Source organism: Salvelinus fontinalis, unplaced genomic scaffold (genome assembly GCF_029448725.1).
Source record: "Salvelinus fontinalis isolate EN_2023a unplaced genomic scaffold, ASM2944872v1 scaffold_0008, whole genome shotgun sequence".
Taxonomy (NCBI): domain Eukaryota; kingdom Metazoa; phylum Chordata; class Actinopteri; order Salmoniformes; family Salmonidae; genus Salvelinus; species Salvelinus fontinalis.
In genome coordinates this window covers 386,488-401,709 of record NW_026600217.1, presented here as the reverse complement: position 1 = coordinate 401,709, position 15,222 = coordinate 386,488, and the positions used below count along the sequence as shown (strand labels likewise).

The 15,222-nt window shown below is 45.9% G+C and overlaps 1 protein-coding gene across 1 annotated transcript in view; it reads right to left on the bottom strand.

Moving 5' to 3' along the window:
• LOC129842031 (prominin-1-A-like) overlaps positions 1-15,222 on the bottom strand; it is a 102,610-nt gene that overhangs the window by 86,857 nt on the left and 531 nt on the right. The window lies entirely within an intron of this gene.

Below are 15,222 nucleotides of genomic sequence, written 5' to 3'. Positions count from 1 at the left end.
TTCCGCTAAGGAGACGGCACAAATCATCATTGAGAATGTGTTCAGAATTCATGGCCTCCCGTTAGACGCCGTTTCAGACAGAGGTCCGCAATTCACGTCACAGTTTTGGAGGGAGTTCTGTCGTTTGATTGGTGCTTCCGTCAGTCTCTCTTCCGGGTTTCATCCCCAGTCTAACGGTCAAGCAGAAAGGGCCAATCAGTCGATTGGTCGCATTTTACGCAGCCTTTCGTTTCGAAACCCTGCGTCTTGGGCAGAACAGCTCCCCTGGGCTGAGTACGCTCACAACTCGCTTCCTTCGTCTGCTACCGGGCTGTCCCCGTTTCAGAGTAGTCTTGGCTACCAGCCTCCTCTGTTCTCGTCCCAGCTCGCCGAGTCCAGCGTTCCCTCCGCTCAGGCTTTTGTCCAACGTTGTGAGCGCACCTGGAGGAGGGTCAGGTCTGCACTTTGCCGTTACAGGGCGCAGACTGTGAGAGCCGCCAATAAACGTAGGATTAAGAGTCCTAGGTATTGTCGCGGTCAGAGAGTGTGGCTTTCCACTCGTAACCTTCCTCTTACGACAGCTTCTCGCAAGTTGACTCCGCGGTTCATTGGTCCGTTCCGTGTCTCTCAGGTCGTCAATCCTGTCGCTGTGCGACTGCTTCTTCCGCGACATCTTCGTCGCGTCCACCCTGTCTTCCATGTCTCTTGTGTCAAGCCTTTTCTTCGCGCCCCCGTTCGTCTTCCCTCCCCCCCCCCCGTCCTTGTCGAGGGCGCTCCTATTTACAAGGTACGGAAGATCATGGACATGCGTTCTCGGGGACGTGGTCACCAGTACTTAGTGGATTGGGAGGGTTACGGTCCTGAGGAGAGGAGTTGGGTTCCATCTCGGGACGTGCTGGACCGTTCGTTGATCGATGATTTCCTTCGTTGCCGCCAGGGTTCCTCCTCGAGTGCGCCAGGAGGCGCTCGGTGAGTGGGGGGGTACTGTCATGTTGTCTTTGATCATGTCTTGTCCCTGTGCTTCCCTCTGCTGGTCTTATTAGGTTCTTTCTCTTTCTCTCTCTCTATCGTTCCGTTCATGCTCCCAGCTGTTTCTCATTCTCCCTACGACCTCATTTACTCTTTCACACCTGTCCCCTATTTTGCCCTCTGATTAGAGTCCCTATTTCTCCCTCTGTTTTCCGCTCCTGTCCTTGTCGGATTCTTGTTTGATGTTTGCAGTTTCTGTGTCCTTGTTCCGCCCTGTCGTGTTCTTTTGCCTTCTTCAGATGCTGCGTGTGAGCAGGTGTCTATGTCAGCTACGGTCTGTGCCTTCCTGAAGCGACCTGCAGTCTGTGGTCGCGTCTCCAGTCGTTCCTCTCTATTGACGAGAGGATTTCAGTTTCCTGTTTTGGATTACCATTGATTTATATCCAGGAGAATCATTATTTGTTTTATACTGGAATAAAGACTCTGTTACTATTACGTCGCTTTTGGGTCCTCATTCATCTGCATAACACTTGATGGAGAGACCTGAGTAGTAGCGCTCACCAGTAGCCCTCCGCTTACTGATGAGCTCTGGCCTTTTACTGGACATGACATGACAAAATGTCCAGCAGAACCGCAATAGAGGCAAAGGCGGTTGGTGATTCTCCGTTCCCTCTCCTTAGTCGAGATGCGAATACCTCCCAGCTGCATGGGCTCAGTCTCTGAGCCGATGGGAGGAGATGGTTGAGATGCGGAGAGGGGAAACACCGTTAACGCGAGCTCTCTTCCACGAGCTCGGTGACGAAGATCTACCCGTCGTTCTATGCGGATGGCGAGTGCAATCAAAGAGTCCACGCTGGAAGGAACCTCCCGGGAGAGAATCTCATCCTTAACCTCAGCGTGGAGTCCCTCCAGAAAACGAGCGAGCAACGCCGGCTCGTTCCAGTCACTGGATGCAGCAAGAGTGCGAAACTCTATAGAGTAATCCGTTATGGATCGATCACCTTGACATAGGGAAGCCAGGGCCCTGGAAGCCTCCTTCCCAAAAACTGAACGATCAAAAACCGTATCATCTCCTCCTTAAAGTTCTGATAAACGTTAGAACACTCAGCCCTTGCCTCCCAGATAGCTGTGCCCCACTCCCGAGCCCGACCAGTAAGGAGTGATATGACGTAAGCGATCCGAGCTCTCTCTCCTGAGTATGTGTTGGGCTGGAGAGAGAACACAATATCACACTGGGTGAGAAAGGAGCGACACTCAGTGGGCTGCCCAGAGTAACATGGTGGGTTATTAACCCTAGGCTCCGGAGACTCGGAAGACCAGGAAGTAGCTGGTGGCACGAGACGAAGACTCTGAAACTGTCCTGAGAGATCGGAGACATGAGCGGCCAGGGTCTCAACGGCATGACGAGCAGCAGACAATTCCTGCTCGTGTCTGCCGAGCATTGCTCCCTGGATCTCGACGGCAGTGTTGCGAGAATCCGTAGTCGCTGGGTCCATTCTTGGTCGGATTCTTCTGTTATGCTGGTGAATGAGGACCCAAAAGCGACGTAATAGAAACAGAGTCTTTATTCCAGTCTTAAACAAACAATGATTCTCCTGGATATTATCAAAGGTAAATCCAAAACAGGAAACTGAAATCCTCTCGTCAGTAGAGAGGAACGACTGGAGACGCGACCACAGACTGCAGGTCGCTTCAGGAAGGCACAGGCCGTAGCTGACATAGACACCTGCTCACACGCAGCATCTGAAGAAGGCAAAAACACGACAGGGCGGAACAAGGACACAGAACAGCAAACATCAAACAAGAATCCGACAAGGACAGAAGCGGAAAACAGAGGGAGAAATAGGGACTCTAATCAGAGGGCAAAATAGGGGACAGGTGTGAAAGAGTAAATGAGGTCGTTAGGAGAATGAGAAACAGCTGGGAGCAGGAACGGAACGATAGAGAGAGAGAGCGGGAGAGGGAGAGAGGGAGGAGGAGAGAGAGGGATAGAAAGAGGGAAAGAACCTAATAAGACCAGCAGAGGGAAGCACAGGGACAAGACATGATGATCAAAGACAAAACATGACATCTGGTCAGATAAAAGCTGTGTTCTAGAACTGTCTGGTCAGTTAAAAGCTGTGTTCTAGAACTGTCTGGTCAGTAGAAAGATGTGTTCTAGAACTGTCTGCTCAGAAAAAATATGTGTTCTAGAACTGTCTGGTCAGAAAAAAGCTGTGTTCTAGAACTGTCTGGTCAGTAAAAAGCTGTGTTCTAGAACTATCTGTTCAGTTAAAAGCTGTGTTCTAGAACTGTCTGGTCAGTAAAAAGCTGTGTTCTAGAACTGTCTGGTCATTAAAAAGCTGTGTTCTAGAACTGTCTGGTCAGTAAAAAGCTGTGTTCTAGAACTGTCTGGTCAGTAAAAAGCTGTGTTCTAGAACTGTCTGGTCAGTAAAAAGCTGTGTTCTAGAACTGTCTGGTCAGTAAAAAGCTGTGTTGTCTGGCTGATAATCCAATTCCAGTAAAATGGCTTCAGTCCCAAGACCCTCCTGACCTCTCTGTAACGGCTAACAGCTAACAGCTAACAGCTAGCAGTATTACAATTCACTGCCCTGTCCCACCCTCCTGACATCTCTGTAACGGCTAACAGCTAACAGCTAACAGCTAGCAGTATTACAATTCACTGCCCTGTCCCACCCTCCTGACCTCTCTGTAACGGCTAACAGCTAACAGCTAACAGCTAGCAGTATTACAATTCACTGCCCTGTCCCACCCTCCTGACCTCTCTGTAATGGCTAACAGCTAACAGCTAGCAGTATTACAATTCACTGCCCTGTCCCACCCTCCTTACCTCTCTGTAACGGCTAACAGCTAACAGTATTACAATTCACTGCCCTGTCCCACCCTCCTGACCTCTCTGTAACGGCTAACAGCTAACAGCTAGCAGTATTACAATTCACTGCCCTGTCCCACCCTCCTGACCTCTCTGTAACGGCTAACAGCTAACAGCTAGCAGTATTACAATTTACTGCCCTGTCCCACCCTCCTGACCTCTCTGTAACGGCTAACAGCTAACAGCTAGCAGCATTACAATTCACTGCCCTGTCCCACCCTCCTGACCTCTCTGTAACAGCTAACAGCTAACAGCTAACAGCTAACAGCTAGCAGTATTACAATTCACTGCCCTGTCCCACCCTCCTGACCTCTCTGTAACAGCTAACAGCTAACAGCTAACAGCTAACAGCTAGCAGTATTACAATTCACTGCCCTGTCCCACCATCCTGACCACTCTGTAACGGATAACAGCTAACAGCTAACAGCTAACAGCTAGCAGTATTAAAATTCACTGCCCTGTCCCACCCTCCTGACCTCTCTGTAACAGCTAACAGCTAACAGCTAACAGCTAACAGCTAGCAGTATTACAATTCACTGCCCTGTCCCACCCTCCTGACCTCTCTGTAACAGCTAACAGCTTGCAGTGTTACAATTCACTGCCCTGTCCCACCCTCCTGACCTCTCTGTAACAGCTAACAGCTAGCAGTATTACAATTCACTGCCCTGTCCCACCCTCCTGACCTCTCTGTAACGGCTAACAGCTAACAGCTAACAGCTAGCAGTATTACAATTCACTGCCCTGTCCCACCCTCCTGACCTCTCTGTAACGGCTAACAGCTAACAGCTAGCAGTATTACAATTCACTACCCTGTCCCACCCTCCTGACCTCTCTGTAACGGCTAACAGCTAACAGCTAACAGCTAGCAGTATTACAATTCACTGCCCTGTCCCACCCTCCTGACCTCTCTGTAACGGCTAACAGCTAACAGCTAGCAGTATTACAATTCACTGTCCTGTCCCACCCTCCTGACCTCTCTGTAACGGCTAACAGCTAACAGCTAACAGCTAGCAGTATTACAATTCACTGCCCTGTCCCACCCTCATGACCTCTCTGTAACGGCTAACAGCTAACAGCTAACAGTTTTACAATTCACTGCCCTGTCCCACCCTCCTGACCTCTCTGTAACGGCTAACAGCTAACAGCTAAGAGGTATTACAATTCACTGCCCTGTCCCACCCTCCTGACCTCTCTGTAATGGCTAACAGCTAACAGCTAGCAGTATTACAATTCACTGCCCTGTACCACCCTCCTGACCTCTCTGTAACGGCTAACAGCTAACAGCTAACAGCTAACAGTATTACAATTCACTGCCCTGTCCCACCCTCCTGACCTCTCTGTAACGGCTAACAGCTAACAGCTAACAGCTAACAGTATTACAATTCACTGCCCTGTCCCACCCTCCTGACCTCTCTGTAACGGCTAACAGCTAACAGCTAACAGTATTACAATTCACTGCCCTGTCCCACCCTCCTGACCTCTCTATAACGGCTAACGGCTAACAGCTAACAGCTAGCAGTATTACAATTGACTGCCTCAGTATGTAGGGGTAGGTAGTCACTACCTCTCTACTGTTATGTAAGGGTCAGTATGTAGGTAGTCACTACCTCTCTACTGTTATGTAAGGGTCAGTATGTAGGTAGTCACTACCTCTCTACTGGTATGTAAGGGTCAGTATGTAGGTAGTCACTACCTCTCTACTGGTATGTAAGGGTCAGTATGTAGGAAGTCACTACCTCTCTACTGTTATGTAAGGGTCAGTATGTAGGTAGTCACTACCTCTCTACTGGTATGTAAGGGTCAGTATGTAGGTAGTCACTACCTCTGTACTGGTATGTAAGGGTCAGTATGTAGGTAGTCACTACCTCTCTACTGTTATGTAAGGGTCAGTATGTAGGTAGTCACTACCTCTGTACTGGTATGTAAGGGTCAGTATGTAGGTAGTCACTACCTCTCTACTGTTATGTAAGGGTCAGTATGTAGGTAGTCACTACCTCTCTACTGTTATGTAAGGGTCAGTATGTAGGTAGTCACTACCTCTCTACTGGTATGTAAGGGTCAGTATGTAGGTAGTCACTACCTCTCTACTGTTATGTAAGGGTCAGTATGTAGGTAGTCACTACCTCTGTACTGGTATGTAAGGGTCAGTATGTAGGTAGTCACTACCTCTCTACTGTTATGTAAGGGTCAGTATGTAGGTAGTCACTACCTCTCTACTGGTATGTAAGGGTCAGTATGTAGGTAGTCACTACCTCTCTACTGGTATGTAAGGGTCAGTATGTAGGTAGTCACTACCTCTCTACTGGTATGTAAGGGTCAGTATGTAGGTAGTCACTACCTCTCTACTGGTATGTAAGGGTCAGTATGTAGGTAGTCACTACCTCTCTACTGGTATGTAAGGGTCAGTATGTAGGTAGTCACTACCTCTCTACTGTTATGTAAGGGTCAGTATGTAGGTAGTCACTACCTCTCTACTGGTATGTAAGGGTCAGTATGTAGGTAGTCACTACCTCCCTACTGGTATGTAAGGGTCAGTATGTAGGTAGACAGTCAGGGAGTATAAATATGGTCATGTCCACAGGGATTACACTGGGGCCTTACACAACCTGACACACACACACACACACACACACACACACACACACACACACACACACACACACACACACACACACACACACACACACACACACAAACACACACACAAACACACATACACACATACACACACACACACACACACCACCCTGATATAGTGACACTGTAACAGCAGCATCAACAGGTCCAGTACAATAGAGGCCACAGAGCTGCGGGGAGGAAAGAGGGAGATCTTGTTGACATGGACTCTACCTGTGTGTGTGTGTGTGTGTGTGTGTGTGTGTGTGTGTGTGTGTGTGTGTGTGTGTGTGTGTGTGTGTGTGTGTGTGTGTGTGTGTGTGTGTGTGTGTGTGTGTCTGTGTGGTGTGTGTGTGTGTGGTGTGTGGTGTGTGGTGTGTGTGTGTGTGTGTGTGTGTGAAGGTGCCATATGGCTGGTGGATTAAGGTGTTAGTCCTGGGGACCAGGTGACAGCAGAGAGAGCCAGCAGCAGTAAAGGCTTAACTGATAATTGATTAGGCCGAACTCAAACCCTGCTCCTTAGAAACACCAATCCTATTGCACCGCTCCAACGTGACCCAGCCAACACACACACACACACCCACACACACACACACACACACACACACACACACTCCGTCAGTAGTCTAAATATGGACTTCCTAGCTGTGGTCTGGTATACCAGTGCTGTGTTGTTGTGATGTTATCATAACCATGCTATAAACATGACATAAACATCACATGAACATGACATTAACATGCTATAAACATGACATAAACATCACATTAACATGACATTAATATGACAAACATGCTATAAACATGCTATAAACATGCCATTAACATGACATGAACATGCTATGAACATGACATAGGTAAGACCTATACATTACAGATCAATGGATCATCCCACTAATCCATTTGTCCATGGTGTTTTACTATCCTTGTGTGGCCCAAACAATTGAGTCCCATTCAACATCCTACTTTCCCAAACTCCTAACCCTGATTGTGGTGTGGTGTGGTGTGGTGTGGTGTGGTGTGGTGTGTGTGTGTGTCTGTGTGTGTGGTGTGGTGTGGTGTGGTGTGGTGTGGTGTGGTGTGGTGTGGTGTGTGTGTCTGTGTGTGTGGTGTGGTGTGTGTGTATATGCAGATCATCCCAGGTCAGCTAGGCATTCTGTGACTCCCGGTAAAGCACAGAGAATGGGTGTTACCAGGACAACATGCCGTGTCTAGAGAAGCCTACTGCTGTTGTTACAGAGGGAACATTATGACCTATTGCTGTTGTTACCGGGGCAACATTATGACCTACTGCTGTCGTTACCGAGGCAACATTATGACCTACTGCTGTTGTCACCGAGGGAACTGGTCCTGTAGTGATGATGACCTGAAGGTCCAGAGTTACTACCTACTGCTGTTGTTACCGAGGGAACATTATGACCTACTGCTGTTGTCACCGAGGGAACTGGTCCTGTAGTGATGATGACCTGAAGGTCCAGAGTTACTACCTACTGCTGTTGTTACCGGGGCAACATTATGACCAACTGCTGTTGTTACCGAGGGAACTGGTCCTGTAGTGATGATGACCTGAAGGTCCAGAGTTACTACCTACTGCTGTTGTTACCGAGGCAACATTATGACCTACTGCTGTCGTTACCGAGGCAACATTATGACCTACTGCTGTTGTTACCGAGGCAACATTATGACCTACTGCTGTTGTTACCGAGGGAACTGGTCCTGTAGTGATGATGACCTGAAGGTCCAGAGTTACTACCTACTGCTGTTGTTACCGAGGCAACATTATGACCTACTGCTGTCGTTACCGGGGCAACATTATGACCTACTGCTGTTGTTACCGAGGCAGCATTATGACCTACTGCTGTTGTTACCGAGGCAACATTATGACCTACTGCTGTTGTTACCGAGGCAACATTATGACCTACTGCTGTTGTTACCGAGGCAACATTATGACCTACTGCTGTTGTTACCGAGGGAACATTATGACCTACTGCTGTTGTTACCGGGGCAACATTATGACCTACTGCTGTTGTTACCGAGGCAACATTATGACCTACTGCTGTTGTCACCGAGGCAACATTATGACCTACTGGTGTTGTTACCGAGGCAACATTATGACCTACTGCTGTTGTTACCGAGGCAACATTATGACCTACTGCTGTTGTTACCGAGGCAACATTATGACCTACTGCTGTTGTTACCGGGGCAACATTATGACCTACTGCTGTTGTTACCGAGGGAACATTATGACCTACTGCTGTTGTTACCGGGGCAACATTATGACTGATTGCTGTTGTCACCGGGGCAACATTATGACCGACTGCTGTTGTTACCGAGGCAACATTATGACCTACTGCTGTTGTTACCGAGGGAACTGGTCCTGTAGTGATGATGACCTGAAGGTCCAGAGTTACTACCTACTGCTGTTGTTACCGAGGCAACATTATGACCTACTGCTGTCGTTACCGGGGCAACATTATGACCTACTGCTGTTGTTACCGAGGCAGCATTATGACCTACTGCTGTTGTTACCGAGGCAACATTATGACCTACTGCTGTTGTTACCGAGGCAACATTATGACCTACTGCTGTTGTTACAGAGGCAACATTATGACCTACTGCTGTTGTTACCGAGGGAACATTATGACCTACTGCTGTTGTTACCGGGGCAACATTATGACCTACTGCTGTTGTTACCGAGGCAACATTATGACCTACTGCTGTTGTCACCGAGGCAACATTATGACCTACTGCTGTTGTTACCGAGGCAACATTATGACCTACTGCTGTTGTTACCGAGGCAACATTATGACCTACTGCTGTTGTTACCGAGGCAACATTACGACCTACTGCTGTTGTTACCGGGGCAACATTATGACCTACTGCTGTTGTTACCGAGGGAACATTATGACCTACTGCTGTTGTTACCGGGGCAACATTATGACTGATTGCTGTTGTCACCGGGGCAACATTATGACCGACTGCTGTTGTTACCGAGGCAACATTATGACCTACTGCTGTTGTTACCGAGGCAACATTATGACCTACTGCTGTTGTTACCGAGGCAACATTATGACCTACTGCTGTCGTTACCGGGGCAACATTATGACCTACTGCTGTTGTTACCGAGGCAGCATTATGACCTACTGCTGTTGTTACCGAGGCAACATTATGACCTACTGCTGTTGTTACCGAGGCAACATTATGACCTACTGCTGTTGTTACCGAGGCAACATTATGACCTACTGCTGTTGTTACCGAGGGAACATTATGACCTACTGCTGTTGTTACCGGGGCAACATTATGACCTACTGCTGTTGTTACCGAGGCAACATTATGACCTACTGCTGTTGTCACCGAGGCAACATTATGACCTACTGCTGTTGTTACCGAGGCAACATTATGACCTACTGCTGTTGTTACCGAGGCAACATTATGACCTACTGCTGTTGTTACCGAGGCAACATTATGACCTACTGCTGTTGTTACCGGGGCAACATTATGACCTACTGCTGTTGTTACCGAGGGAACATTATGACCTACTGCTGTTGTTACCGGGGCAACATTATGACTGACTGCTGTTGTCACCGGGGCAACATTATGACCGACTGCTGTTGTTACCGAGGCAACATTATGACCTACTGCTGTTGTTACCGAGGCAACATTATGACCTACTGCTGTTGTCACCGGGGCAACATTATGACCTACTGCTGTTGTCACCAAGGCAACATTATGACCTACTGCTGTTGTTACCGAGGCAACATTATGACCTACTGCTGTTGTCACCGGGGCAACATTATGACCTACTGCTGTTGTTACCGAGGCAACATTATGACCTACTGCTGTTGTCACCGGGGCAACATTATGACCTACTGCTGTTGTTACCGAGGCAACATTATGACCTACTGCTGTTGTTACCGAGGCAACATTATGACCTACTGCTGTTGTTGTCACCGGGGCAACATTATGACCTACTGCTGTTGTTACCGGGGCAACATTATGACCGACTGCTGTTGTTACCGAGCCAACATTATGACCTACTGCTGTTGTCACCGGGGCAACATTATGACCTACTGCTGTTGTTGTTACCGAGGCAACATTATAACCTACTGTTGTTGTTACCGGGGCAACATTATGACCTACTGCTGTTGTTGTTACCGAGGCAACATTATAACCTACTGTTGTTGTTACCGGGGCAACATTATGACCTACTGCTGTTGTTACCGGGGCAACGTTATGACCTACTGTTGTTGTTACCGGGGCAACGTTATGACTGACTGCTGTTGTTACCGGGGCAACATTATGACCTACTGCTTTTGTTACCGGGGCAACAGCTGGAGGCAGGGCTTTCTCCTATAGAGCTCCATTTTTATGGAATGGTCTGCCTACCCATGTGAGAGACGCAGACTCGGTTTTAACCTTTAAGTCTTTATTGAAGACTCATCTCTTCAGTAGGTCATATGATTGAGTGTAGTCTGGCCCAGGAGTGTGAAGGTGAACGGAAAGGCTCTGGAGCAACGAACCGCCCTTGCTGTCTCTGCCTGGCAAGTTCCCCTGTCTCCATTGGGATTCTCTGCCTCTAACCCTATTACAGGGGCTGAGTCACTGGCTTACTGGTGCTCTTCCATGCCGTCCCTAGGAGGGGTGAGTCACTTGAGTGGGTTGAGTCTCTGACGTGATCTTCCTGTCTGGGTCGGTCCCCCTTGGTTTGTGCTGTGGCGGAGATCTTTGTGGGCTATACTCCTTGTCTCAGGATGGTAAGTTGGTGGTTGAAGTTATCCCTCTAGTGGTGTGGGGGCTGTGCTTTGGCAAAGTGGGTGGGGTTATATACTGCTTGTTTGGCCCTGTCCGGGGGTATCATCGGATGGGGCCACAGTGTCTCCTGACCCCTCCTGTCTCAGCCTCCAGTATTTATGCTCCAGTAGTTTAAGTGTCGGAGGGCTAGGGTCAGTTGGTTATATCTGGAGTACTTGTCCTGTCTTATCCGGTGTCCTGTGTGAATTTAAGTATGCTCTTTCTAATTCTCTCTTTCTTTCTCTCTCTCGGAGGACCTGAGCCCTAGGACCATGCCTCAGGACTACCTAGCATGATGACTCCTTGTTGTCCCCAGTCCACCTGGTCGTGCTGCTGCTCCAGTTTCAACTGTTCTGCCTGTGGCTATGGAACCCTGACCTGTTCACCGGACGTGCTACCTTGTCCCGGACCTGCTGTTTTCAACTCTCTATAGACCGCAGGAGCGGTAGAGATACTCTCAATGATCGGCTATGAAAAGCCAACTGACATTTACTCCTGAGGTGCTGACTTGTTGCACCCTCGACAACTACTGTGATTATTATTATTTGACCATGCTGGTCATTTATGAACATTTGAACATCTTGGCCATGTTCTGTTATAATCTCCACCCGGCACAGCCAGAAGAGGACTGGCCACCCCTCATAGCCTGGTTCCTCTCTAGGCTTCTTCCTAGGTTTTGGCCTTTCTAGGGAGTTTTTCCTAGCCACCGTGCTTCTACACCTGCATTGCTTGCTTTTTGGGGTTTTAGGCTGGGTTTCTGCACAGCACTTTGAGATATCAGCTGATGTAGGAAGGGCTATATAAATATATTTTATTTTATTTTATTATGACCTACTGCTGTTGTTACCGAGGCAACATTATGACCTACTGCTAGATAACTTCTCTACCTGGTGAACCCCTGATTGATTAATTGATCATTGTCTCTGATTGGTCGGGCAATTAGAACCATTGATTGAACAAACTGATTAATATCTCTGATTGGTCGGGCAGTTAGAATCATTGATTCAAAAACTGATTGATGTCTCAGATTGGTCGGGCAGTTAGAATCATTGATTCAAAAACTGATAAATGTCTCTCATTGGTCAGGCAGTTAGCTTGACCTGTACCAGGTGTGGGTCAGAATCAGTACCTGGTTAGAGAGGGAGAACGACAGTCAGCATCCATGCTCACCTGATAAACCTGACAGTAGACCTACATGCTAAACTGATAAACCTGACAATAGACCTACATGCTAAACTGATAAACCTGACAGTAGACCTACATGCTAAACTGATAAACCTGACAGTAGATCTACATGCTAAACCTGACAGTAGACCTACATGCTAAACTGATAAACCTGACAGTAGATCTACATGCTAAACTGATAAACCTGACAGTAGACCTACATGCTAAACTGATAAACCTGACAGTAGACCTACATACTAAACTGATAAACCTGACAGTAGACCTACATACTAAACTGATAAACCTGACAGTAGACCTACATGTTAAACTGATAAACCTGACAGTAGACCTACATGCTAAACTGATAAACCTGACAGTAGACCGACATGCTAAACTGATAACCCTGACAGTAGACCTACATGCTAAACTGATAAACCTGACAGTAGACCTACATGCTAAACTGATAAACCTGACAGTAGATCTACATGCTAAACTGATAAACCTGACAGTAGACCTACATGCTAAACTGATAAACCTGACAGTAGACCTACATACTAAACTGATAAACCTGACAGTAGACCTACATACTAAACTGATAAACCTGACAGTAGACCTACATGTTAAACTGATAAACCTGACAGTAGACCTACATGCTAAACTGATAAACCTGACAGTAGACCGACATGCTAAACTGATAACCCTGACAGTAGACCTACATGCTAAACTGATAAACCTGACAGTAGACCTACATGCTAAACTGATAACCCTGACAGTAGACCTACATGTTAAACTGATAACCCTGACAGTAGACCTACATGCTAAACCGGACAGGTGACATACATGCTAAACTGATAACCCTGACAGTAGACCTACATACTAAACCTGACAGTAGACCTACATGCTAAACCTGACAGTAGACCTACATGCTAAACTGATAACCCTGACAGTAGACCTACATGCTAAACCTGACAGTAGACCTACATACTAAACTGATAACCCTGACAGTAGACCTACATGTTAAACTGATAACCCTGACAGTAGACCTACATGCTAAACCTGACAGGTGACATACATGCTAAACTGATAACCCTGACAGTAGACCTACATACTAAACCTGACAGTAGACCTACATGCTAAACCTGACAGTAGACCTACATGCTAAACTGATAACCCTGACAGTAGACCTACATACTAAACTGATAACCCTGACAGTAGACCTACATGCTAAACTGATAAACCTGACAGTAGACCTACATGCTAAACCTGACAGTAGACCTACATGCTAAACTGATAAACCTGACAGTAGACCTACATGCTAAACCTGACAGTAGACCTACATGCTAAACTGATAACCCTGACAGTAGACCTACATGCTAAACCTGACAGTAGACCTACATACTAAACTGATAACCCTGACAGTAGACCTACATACTAAACTGATAACCCTGACAGTAGACCTACATGCTAAACTGATAAACCTGACAGTAGACCTACATGCTAACCCTGACAGTAGACCTACATGCTAAACTGATAAACCTGACAGTAGACCTACATACTAAACTGATAACCCTGACAGTAGACCTACATGTTAAACTGATAACCCTGACAGTAGACCTACATACTAAACTGATAACCCTGACAGTAGACCTACATGCTAAACTGATAAACCTGACAGTAGACCTACATGCTAAACTGATAAACCTGACAGTAGACCTACATACTAAACTGATAACCCTGACAGTAGACCTACATACTAAACTGATAACCCTGACAGTAGACCTACATGTTAAACTGATAACCCTGACAGTAGACCTACATACTAAACTGATAAACCTGACAGTAGACCTACATACTAAACTAATAAACCTGACAGTAGACCTACATGCTAAACCTGACAGTAGACCTACATACTAAACTGATAACCCTGACAGTAGACCTACATGCTAAACTGATAAACCTGACAGTAGACCTACATGCTAAACTGATAACCCTGACAGTAGACCTACATACTAAACTGATAAACCTGACAGTAGACCTACATACTAAACTAATAAACCTGACAGTAGACCTACATGCTAAACCTGACAGTAGACCTACATACTAAACTGATAACCCTGACAGTAGACCTACATGCTAAACTGATAAACCTGACAGTAGACCTACATACTAAACTGATAAACCTGACAGTAGACCTACATGCTAAACTGATAAACCTGACAGTAGACCTACATACTAAACTGATAAACCTGACAGTAGACCTACATGCTAAACTGATAAACCTGACAGTAGACCTACATACTAAACTAATTAATTTAATAATTTTAATAATCTAACTAATTAACTAACTGTATATTTCTTAATTAAATAACAGTGTATTTCTTAACTAACAGTGTATTTCCTAATTAACTAACTAATTAACTAACTGTATATTTCTTAATTAACTAACTGTGTATTTCTTAACTAACAGTGTATTTCCTAATTAACTAACTAACAGTGTATTTCCTAATTAACTAACTAATTAACTAACTGTATATTTCTTAATTAACTAACTAATTAACTAACTAATTAACTAACTAATTAACTAACTGTATATTTCTTAATTAACTAACTGTATATTTCCTAATTAACTAACTAATTAACTAACTGTATATTTCTTAATTAACTAACTGTATATTTCCTAATTAACTAACTAATTAACTAACTGTATATTTCCTAATTAACTAACTAATTAACTAACTGTATATTTCTTAATTAACTAACTAATTAACTAACTGTATATTTCCTAATTAACTAACTAATTAACTAACTGTATATTTCTTAATTAACTAACTAAC